This window comes from Balaenoptera borealis (assembly GCF_965194805.1).
Source record: "Balaenoptera borealis genome assembly, chromosome: 8".
Taxonomy (NCBI): domain Eukaryota; kingdom Metazoa; phylum Chordata; class Mammalia; order Artiodactyla; family Balaenopteridae; genus Balaenoptera; species Balaenoptera borealis.
Genome location: NC_138865.1, coordinates 99,037,099 through 99,048,600, shown reverse-complemented (window position 1 = coordinate 99,048,600; position 11,502 = coordinate 99,037,099). Strand labels below are relative to the sequence as shown.

General features: G+C 41.9%; 1 pseudogene across 1 annotated transcript; it reads right to left on the bottom strand.

Annotated features, from left to right (window-relative positions):
* Window positions 1-8,678: 8,678 nt before the first annotated feature.
* Window positions 8,679-9,718, bottom strand: LOC309634280 (protein transport protein Sec61 subunit gamma pseudogene; annotated as a pseudogene). Its single transcript has one exon. The product of its transcript is annotated as a protein transport protein Sec61 subunit gamma pseudogene (transcript).
* Window positions 9,719-11,502: the final 1,784 nt, after the last annotated feature.

Sequence of the window (11,502 nt, the reverse complement as noted above, 5' to 3'; positions counted from 1 at the left end):
GTCTGGGCTGCACTCAAATCTCAAATTTCAAAATCTTAAGGTATAAAGGTAAGAGGAATGCAGGGTGTGGCAGATGTCCTATTTTGGTCTAACCAGAATCCTTTGCCTCCTTATTCTGGTAACTATTTCCCTTGCTTTGTAGAGGACCTGCTCCTCCTATTCCTTGTGATTCTGGAGGGGGGTTTTGAAACAGGCGGGAAGGGGGCAGGGCACAACCTCTGAAAGAATGACATAGCCCAAGGACATGACATAAACTGATTAGAACCAAATGGGTCCAAGATGGCAGACAAGTCGACTTCCACTAGACCTTGAGCCTCAGTATACGCTCACAACAGCAAGCTAAATGACACACCCACAGGCGCCATGACAGTTCCAAGACCTATCATAAGGATCAAAAAGTGGGCAGTGGCCCAACTCCTGGAAATCCCTGCCCCTTCCTAAAATAATTGGAATACTCCCCCCACTCATTAGCCCATGAAAGGACCCACTCCTATAAAAACTGACAACCCCATACCCTGGTGCCTTTCTCACCTTCTGAGATGGCCCACACTCTGTCTGCAGAGTGTGTTTCTCTCTAAATAAATCCACTTCTTACCTATCACTTTGCCCCTCAATGAATTCTTGCTGCAATGAGACATCAAGAACCTGAAATTCATTAAGTCCTGAAACCAGCTGTGTGATTTCAGTTGGAAGACTGTGGGTTTTGGCCGGGTTCGAGTCCCGGTCACAGGGGTTCAAGTCCCAATCTGAGGTGCATGGTTTCAGTTTCAAGTGCAGTACCCTGACTTCTAGCCACAGGGACAGACATGTGACCTGAACCAGACCAGTCAAAGCCCTGCCCTAGGGTTTCTGCCTTTTCCCCCTTGGATTGTAAGTTAAAGGATGTGTTTGTAGAGATGGTGGTACTTGGATTCCCAGCCATGTGGAAGAAGTTGAAATAATGGAGCAAAACACAAATAGAAGACAAGCTGAGAAATGGAGAGATGGAGCGCCTGGGGCCAGTCAACTGTGGGGACAGCTCCATCCTTACCATTCTGCAGTTGGCTCACAGGAGGCAATAACTGTCCCTTTTTATTTATCTGGTTTAAACTGAGTTTTCTGTCACTTGCAGCAGAGTCTTGAATAAGGCAGGCCATGATCTCATATGTTGAAATCTACCCTGTGAAAGAGGAATTATTCATCTACATTGGTTCAAAAAGCCAAAACTGGACCCAAGTGCAGTAGTTTCAGGGAGGCGTACTTGTGCTCAGTATAAGGGGTTCCTTCTACCAACTGGAATGTTATTAATATAACCTAAGAATAAAATGACTGGCCCATTGACAGGTGTGAAGGCAGGGGGCTGATACAGGTGACTTTGTATTTCCTCTACAGCTCAATAAGTATACTATTCTAAGGGGGAAAGAAGTTAATCCTATATTCTATATTCTACTAAAACTGTTTAATTACTTTGCCACTGGAGAAAATAGAGAAGAAGAAGAAGACCTGGATTTGAAAGGGCAACCTGAAGTTCACTATTGCATGCGTCCATCTATCCATCCATCCAACCATCCAGCTGTCCATCCATCCTTCTAAAAATGAATCCATCCACCCTTCCAACTATCCATCTGTCTATCCATTCTATAAACATCCACTATCTTTTACTCTGTGGTGGACTTGTGCTAAGTGCGGTGTCTGTAAACACAGAGAACTTGGGCCTTATTTGTAACCTGAAGGAATATAAAGGTCTTCAGAGGGAGGCAGAGAGATAATGAAAACAACACCACAAATGGTTAGAGGTGTTGGAACAAAAGCGTGTGACTCACTCCATGACACTATGAAGGAGGTAGTAGGGAGAGTGAGGATGGGGGGGTGGGGCTGTTGAGTCCAGAGTAGAGGTGATACCTGAGCTAGAAAGGAAGGAGGTACTGGCCAGGCAAAAGGCAGATGCACTATAGGTGGGAAATTAGGTCAAAGAACACCAAGGCATGGACCACCATTGGCCTTTAGAGCAAGGCAATTGGTAGAGTTGCTAAAACATAGGGTAAGACTGAGGTCAGGGGTTCAACAGAACCCCAGGTAACTGGATGAGGAACCAAGGTCCACTGAAGGATTGTAATAGGGAAGAAATCTGACCTGAATTTAAGGTTTTTTAAAATTATGCTAACAGTAGTATAGAAGATGGATTTGGAGAGGGCATGTTTTCAAGCTTACAATCAGATATATCTGGTTTTCATCAGCTATAGCTCATCTTTTAATGCCATGGTGAACTCCAAAGAGTTCAAAGCTCTGGAGTCAAAGGATCTCATCTAAGGTCCATGCTCTGTCAGTCTCTGGCTATGAGATCTCAAGCAGTTCATTTAACTACTCTGAGCCTCAGTTTCCTCATCTGTAAAATGGGGATAATAACCCACTATACAAGGTTGTTATGAGGATTTAATGAAATAAATTGTGTGAAAGCACCTTGTAAATCTCACATAACCACATTAATGCACAGATTTGTTGCTGTTTTGCTATGAAGGACATTTTTCTCATGGTATTATTATAAAATAAAATTTATAATAATATTTAATGTCTAGGAAGTATAACATGGAATTTGAAGATGACAGGGGTAGGGGGGTGTTTGAGGTGACAAGATGGATGAGACGGAGAAGGCTGGGTCTTGTAGTTCAAGTAGCCCCAGACGACAGGAGATCATTGGTTTACTGGAAAGGGTAAGACACAGAAGTCCAAACCAGAAGATCAGTAAAAGTGAGAATGCAGAGGCAGGAAATAAGCACCACAAGCCAAAGTCCAAACTAAGTACAAGGTTCAGGGGTCCATGAAAGCAGCAGAAAGAGGTGATAAGCAGAGATCCAGGTGGAAACCACTTGGATTTGAGCCACTGGGGTAGGTGGTATGAGAAGAGTTTGACAGCTGGTACTAAAGAGGCCCTTCTACAAAAACTTGGTTTTGTTCATTCAACAAACATATATTTAGTACCAGTTACATTTTAGGGTCTAGGAGTACAAAGTTAAATAAGGTAAGGGGCTTACAACCCAATGAGGAAGACAGACACACGCGAGGTAATTATAACACATCTGATAAGAGAAACAACAGAGGGAAACACAGAGTACCCTGGGAACAACAGGAGGAGCAGCTAATGCAGGCTAAGTTGGGTCAGGGACTATCCTGGAGGAGGTGGTGACTGAGTGGAGTCGTAAAGGATGAACTGGAGTTAGCAGGTAAACCAGACACGTCTGGAGGGTGACGGCATCCCAGGCAGCAGGGACAGCATGAGCGACAGACAGCAGGGAAACATGAAGCAGGAAATATAAGCAGTTTAAGTTGCTGCCGCAAATCAGGGCCGAGAGTCAGGGACGGGTGAGTGCAGGTGATGGGAGCGGAGGCTGGAGTGGTTGGTAAGAAAGCTCCCCGGGCCGGCCTAGGAAAGCTGGGACTTCCTCCTGAAGGCCACAGGGAGTCATGGAAATCTAAGCAGGTGAGTGATAGGACAGGGAGAGCATTACTGAGAACCAGGTTGCTGTGACGGAGGGGACAAAGCAAGGGACTTGGGCACGGAGGGAGGTGATGGACGAGGAAGACACAGAGAAACTAGGGGGGAAGATGCATTAGGCAGGGCTCTCCAGAGAAACACACTACATATATACATGTGTATATATACATATATACACACACACACACAGTATATATAAATATATATGCAGCATATAAAATATATTACATACATATAAATATATATTTAAATATATATAAAAGTACATATAGTTAAAAGCACATATACATACATATATAAGGAGAGCTATTATAAGGAACTGGCTCATACGATTGTGGAGGCTGAGAAGCCCCAAGATCTGCAGTTGACAAGATGGGGACCCAGGAGGGCCAATGGTATGGTTCTAATCTGAGTCTGAAGGCCTGAGAACCAGGAAAACCAGTGGTGTAAGTTCTGGTTTGAGTTTGAGCCCAAAAGCAGGAGAAAACAGATGTCCCAGTTTGAAGAGAGTCAGGCAGAGAGAGCAAATTCTCCCTTACTCCACATTTTGGTTCCGTTCAGGCTTTCAGCAGATTAGATAATGCCCACCACTTTGGGGAGGGCAATCTGCTTTATTCAGTCTACTGATTCAAATGTTAATCTCATCCAGAAACATCATCATTGGGACTTCCCCGGTGGCGCAGTGGTTAAGAATCCACCTGCCAACGCAGGGGACACAGGTTCAAGCCCTGGTCTGGGAAGATCTCACATGCCGCGGAGCAACTAAGCCCGTGTGCCACAACTACTGAGCCTGCACTCTAGAGCCCATGAGCCACAACTACTGAGCCCGCATGCTGCAACTACTGAAGCCCACGTGCCTAGAGCCCGTGTTCCTCAACAAGAGAAACCACTGCAATGAGAAGCCCACACACAGCAACAAAGAGTAGCCCCCGCTCGCTGCAACTAGAGAAAGCCTGTGCACAGCAACGAAGACCCAACGCAGCCATAAATTAATTAATTAATTATTTGTTTGTTTGTTTATTTATTTAGAAAAAGAATTACCTGGGGAGCCTGCTAAATGCATATTCCCAGGCCCTGCCCACAGTTCTAATTTCTTAGGTCAGGAGTGGGGCCCAAGAATCTGCATCTTAACAAGTAGACCAGATGATTCTGATTCCAAATTGAAAAACACCATTTTCTAAAATGTGTTTTAGGATTCTTCATTTTCCTTGTCTACAATCATTAACTGAGGGAGTTATCAGTGTATTACCTACAACATTCTCCATCTCCCGGTCACATTTCCTGATCCTACAAACTCAAATCCATGTCACTGATTCAGACCTCACACATGTTCTGGGACAGAGAGCAGCTTTCTATGTGATTTGACATATGTACTGTGACTAAGTAACATCCCCCTAAGCCTTCAGTGCACCTGACTCTCAAGAGTAATGACTTTGCCTTGTTACTCATATAACAACAATAATTATCACCATCATCATAGCCACGATAACTGACATTTATTAAGTCCCCTACTAAGTGCCAGACCCCGTGCAAAATAATTTACTAGCATTATCTCATTTAATATTCACAGCAACTCTGTGAAGCAGATACTATTCATTATCCTTACTGTACTGATGAGGAAGCTGAGATTAGGGAGGTTATACCCAAGGTCACGAACTTGTAAGTGATGGAGTCATTTGAACCCAGACTGATGCAACTGCTAATCCCATGGTCTTCCCACTATGGCTCCTGATTTATTCACCTACCAAAGATTTCCTAGGATAATAATAATAACAACAACAATAATAGTGTACTACATTACTCCTTACATCAAAATTAATTCCAGAAGGAGCAAAGATTTAAAAGTAAAAAGATGAAACTTTAAAAGGATTATAAGAACTTCTGGTGCCACACAAGATGGATAAAGCCCACAATAGCCTATCTCTCTCTAATTACAACTAAAAACAATGTACAAGATATAAAAAGCACCTACTTGAGGACTCTGAAAAGTAAACAGAAGAGACAAGAAGGGAAGTAAACAATTGCAGCAGCAACCTGTCCAGGGATGAGCTCCCCAGGTTTGACCTGAAGACAAGCCCCAGTCATGGAACTGTGTGGTGGCAGTGCAGGCAGCTGAAACTCCAATAGGAACTCTGTTTCTCTGACCAGGATAATTGGGGAAAGAGGCCCCTGCACTCCCAAAAGTATGTGAGGAATCCCTGTTTTCTTTTTCTCTTTTTTTCTCTTGCTTCTTTGCCCTGAGGGTGGGTCCCAGTCATGGAGGGGTGCTATAGCAGCAAGGATACAGACAGATAAAACCCTAAGTAAAACCCCATCTTTCTGAGCAGAGGATCATGAGTCCTCTATGGGCTAGATCACAGAGAAGAATCCTGGAGAGGAAAGAGCCAGAAAAAGGAATTTTCTAATTCTGTGTGGAAACCTACACAAGGCCCAGACTTAACTCTGAGCTGTGAATGCACAAGACAGATACAAAGCACCATGGAAAAGTCTTTGAGAACTGAATTATGATTTAAACCACCATTCAAGTCTCAGATTAACCCCTAAGCAGCACAAACATGGGACAGACCCAAAACACCATAGCAACAGTTTGAAAACTATCATTGGAAAAGTCACCCACAGAAGGGGATACAGATTTTGCAGTTTGAACCTAATAAGGTCTGCTGAAACATAAATATCAACATTTGCCAGAGGATTTTAATAGGTCACAGAGTCTCATGACATAATATTTTAAATGTTCAGAATACAATCCAAAATTACCCAGCATACACAAAAGAAGAAAATTTCAAAGGAAAAGACAAAAGATGCCAACTCCTAGATGATCCAGATGTTGGAATTATCAGGCAAAGATGTTAAAGTAGTTATCATAACGATGGTCCATAAGATAAAGGAGAATAGTCTTAAAATGAATGAAAAGATAAACATTCTCAGCAGAGAAATTGAAACTATATTAAAAGGGACATTTTAAAACTGAAAAATATATAATCTGAAATAAAAGATTTACTAGATGGACTCAATAGCAGAATGGAGATGATAGAGGTAAGAGTCAGTGAACTTGAAAACAGATGAATAGGAATTATCCAATCTGAATAATAGAGGGACTAAAGACTGAAAAACAATGAACAGAGCCATGGAGATCTGTGGGACAAGATCAAAATGTTTAACATTCATGCCATTGGAGTCCCAGAAGAATAGATATTAGTACATAAAAACATTTGAAGAAATAATGGCCCAAATTTCTCAAATTTGGTGAAAGACATCAATTTACAGATCTAAGAAACTCAGTAAAGCCCAATCAAGATAAAGTCAAAGAAAACCATGCCCAGACACATCATAATAAAACTACTAAGTACCAAGAAAAAAATATTTTAAAATCTTGAAAGAGTCTAGAGGAAAACAACACATTATTTTTAGAGGAAAGATAATTCAAATGACTACTGATTTCTCATTATAAACCATGGAGTCCAGAAGACAGTTGAACATCTTTAAAAGTGCTGAAAGAAAACAAGTGTCAACCCAGAAGTCTATATCCAGTGAAAATATCTTACAGGAATGAAGGTGGTGAAATAAAGACATTCTCAAATGAAGGAAATCTAAGAGAATTTGTAACCAGTAGACAGATTCTAAAATACATGCTAAAGGAAATTCTTTAGGCGAAAGGAAACTGATACCAGAGAGAAACTTGGAACTTTAAGAATGAAAGAAAAACAACAAAAATGGTAAAAATCTGAGTAAATGTATACTAATTTTCATCTCTTAAGCTCCTTAAAATACGTATGACTGTTTAAAGCAGTAATGACAGAGTTGTCTGACGGCATTTTCAATGTATGTAGATGTAATCACCACAATACCTATAACATAAAGGGGTAAAGGTAAAGGAACCTATATGACTGCAAGATTTCATACAGATTGTGAATGATATTCTGCTATTTTACCACCATATTAGTATTTGTATAGAAAAAATATGAAGATTTTCTTATGACTTTTATGGGTGTGTGAGTTGGGGTATTACACGGGCTGCTCACTTTCTGCTATATGTTTTCATTTTTTTATAAGGTCCATGTAATATACAATACAGTAATCAGGAAACAGTACTGGGTTTTTCTGTTCTCACTGTGTAACATACTTTTCTTCAGCAGTAACCCAGATCTCTCAGGTTTCCCTGTGGCTGACACTTAAAACACAAACTTCGGAACCCATGTAATTCCAATACTGTTAATTCACAAGGCCTTCAGCTCCCTCCATCTTGTTGCCTCTCCTGGTTCTTGCCTCACTTCTGGCAGTGGGTGGCCATTACCATCTCCATATCAAAGAACCAACAAACCATAGTTCTCATGCTAGACCTGGCATCTTTTTTCCATTAACTGTCCTCTCCATTACTACTTTTGAGGGGTGGGGAGAGAATCTTTGTTATTTGAATTTTCCTCTCATTTGAATTATGGGAGAAACTGGGAATTTACTCCACTTGTGAGTAGGAAGAACACTTAATGTCAAAGATCCGAATTTAAACCACAGCTCTGTCACTTACCAGCTGTGCGACCTTGGGCAGCTTATTTTATTCTCCAGGCCTCAGCTTCTCCATCTGTAAAAGAGTTTGACAGGGATCAAAAAAATAGACTTGCAAATAATAATACATCACCTTCTCCATGCACTGAGGAAAACGGTCTTTGCTTCCTTGGCTCTCCCTCTACCTCTCCCATCAACCCACCACCCCGACCTCCACCCCCAGCGTGCTAAGGATGGTTCTGTCTTCACCAGACTTTTTTCTAGATCTATAATATGCAGCTAAAGTAATATTTAGATTTGTATTTAAAAGGACAGGTTGCTACTGGACTGGAAGGAGAGGAAAAAGAAAAGGAGAAAGAGAAAGAGAGGAAACTAAAACAGGAAATGGTTGAAAATGTTTATTTTTTTTTTCCAAAAGACTATGCCAGCTCAGTTTGAGAGATCTGGGGTGGGGATTTGGACTGGGAAAAGAGCAAAGCTGGCCATGAGACAGATGAATGGATGATAGATGATGATAGATGGATAGATGGATGGATGGATAGATAGATAGATAGACAGACAGATAGGACAAATAGGAAGGGAAGAGGAAGAGAGAGAAGGAGAAAAGAGAAGATGAAAGAAGAGGAGGGAATTTGCTCTATGTAATGAACATACTCTCTTTTAGGCTTTTTTGAGAAACAGAAGTAAACGTTGAAATTACTGCTTTTTATAAATTTTGAAATTATTTTAATTTACAAATAGAAAACATCTTGGAAGAAAAAAATGAAAGAAAAACACAAAACATACAGGCAAATTGTTACTCCATGAGCGTCTCAAATCCTTACTTGTTCACCAATCCCCAAGATGAAAAACACTTTTCTTAAAAGGTATACAGCCACCAACAATGATGTTATTAATAGGAATATGGATCAATTTCACAAAAAAGCCAGTGAATCCCATTATAGCAAATCCTATTGCTGTTGCCATGGCAATCTTCTGGAATTCTTTTCTATCAGGTTTGGTGCATCTTTTAATCAGCCGAATTGAGTCCTTCACAAACTGCCAACTTGGCTCAACGAACTGCATTACCTGATCCATGATGCCTGCCCACCGTCCGCTCACAAGCCAAAGACACGTAGCACAACAGCCAACAGACAGACGCCCACCAGAACCGGAAGCTGGGTCCGGCTTCAGATTATTTCATAATGCCAAATTAATGTTTCTCAGCTTGCAGTGGTACCTAGAAGATGCTATTAAGTAACCCTGGCTCTATATGGGCCACGTGGAGATAACCCTACAAGCTCTCACTGAGGTGGAGAAGGTCCTGTGAGATCATAGATACAAAATTATAATTGTTTTACTATTAATTTTCCTTTTGCTTTCCACTTAAATCTTAGTTCAGATCAGTTACCCAAAGTGGTGAGCACCAAATAGTTTGGATAACAGGGAAACTGTAGAATTGTAAAGTCTTTGCTTGGGTCTTCGGGAAAGGGTACAAGTGGCACCTTATACATCTTTCCAATCAGCCAGCACACTACACTGGTTTAAATAGTGCACACCACTCTCAGCCTGCATCTCGCCTTAGGGCCAACCTCCTTGTCTCTGCCTTTCTCACTAGGCTGTAAACATCTTAGGCAAGGGATATAGTCTGCTCACCTCTATATTTCCCATCTGGCAGAGAATCTGGAACATGTTAGGCAAAAATGACCAAACTCAGGGTAATATTATGAGGCATTAACAGCTTCTCTCTCTCTCTCTCTCTCTCTCTCTCTCTCTCTCTCTCTCACACACACACACACACACACACACACACACACACACACACAGAGTTATGTGTACCCCATTGCTCACCCCCCAGCCTAGACAGCTAAGACATTCCACCTTTACTGCTTCAAGAAAGAGAGAATGAAAATAGTTAACTCATAACTTTTGACCTTCAAAAGCTGAGCTCCTGGCAGAGATAATAGATTTGGATGAACACTTGCTGTGCTAATCCTTCCTCCCCACCCCCATCCCACCCCTTGCCCCAGACGAAGTAAAATTTACCTGCTCTAGAGGAGAGCATTGGACAGCAGAGCAGACACTTGGATGATGGAGAATGTCCCTGTTTATGCCCCTCACCCCACCCTCCCTCCTTCCCTTGGGTAAGGCCAGGGTGAGGGGATATGTGTGTAGTCAGGGAAATGAGATACACCCCAGGTTAGTTTGGTAGATCCAGGGGTAGAGGAGAGCTGTGCCTCACACCAGGTGATACCTGAGGAGGTGGGGAGACAGTGTCCTCTCCCCACTCCCACACACAATAGGGTAGGAGGGAGAAGCTTCGAATAAAAAAGACATACGACAAGGCTAGACCAAGAGGCCTGAGAGAGTCCTATGAAATCCCCCCAAATCCTCAGAGTAGCTCAGGAGGGCAGCCAAGTGTCTCTCATACTTACAAGGAGGACATAGAAGCTAGATGAAAGAAGGCAAGCCAGCAGTTCTACAGATGCCTCAAGAGCAGGGTTTTAAAAAAATCACATAGCAATAAATGCTAGTATTTACCAAATGTTGGAAGACCAGATGGGCCACACATTTCAACAGCAATCAGAGTAACAAGACCCCAGAAGGCCCTATGCGTCTACCATCTCCATTAACACACACACTGTCACACACTCGCACAAACCTTCCAATGGCCTGAACTTATATACAACTACAGAAGAAAAGGGAGGAGGGGGAAATTCCCTGAGCTGGCAGAGAAAACCTAGAATTGACAAGTTTCTGCCGCCAGGAGGAATGAGGACCCAAGGGAGAAATTACTTGAAGTTTAAAAATAAATCTACCTTTGTTTTGCAGATCTGAATTTTGAGTCCCCAAATTCATACTCACTGCAAGTGTTTGTTGATTGAATGAATAAACGAATTGTGTTGGGGGGCAGAAATTCCACTGCAGTAAGCTCTAGGTAGAGCAGTCTTGGCTACTGTCCAAAAAAGAGGGTAATTACTAAAAAGAGTATCTGCTTTCTAGTCCTTGCTTGGTGCTTATTACTGGTGGTTCCTTAAGTAAGTTGCAAAGCTATTTGGGACTCGGTTTTCTTATCTGTAAAATGGGCATAATGATACTTGCCTGCCCTCTTTGCAACATTATCATGAGGACAAAATGAGATAATATATGTGAGGTACTTTATATGGCTTGTAATAAGGGCATGTGGCTCACCCCTGTCTTGTGATCCAAGAAGCAAGAGAAAAGTAAATGAACTCAAGGAACAGAGTTCTGTGGCACACCTCTTCTCAACCAAAATGTTTTTCTATAACTGGCAAGGAACAGGGAGTAAGTTTTCCCTGGAATCTCATCAGTGCTAATTGGAGGCTATCAAGGTTTGCACTCTCAATAATCAGCAGAGCACACTTGATCAAGAAGAAACTCTCAGGGCACGAAACAGATTTAATTTCATTGGGAAATAGTCTTGTCTACTACCCAACAACAAATTAAGCTCTGGGTGACTGTTCCCATAAAACACGTCCTGTCCTTAGCACTGCTATTGGGGGGGGCAGACACATGGTAAACAATCA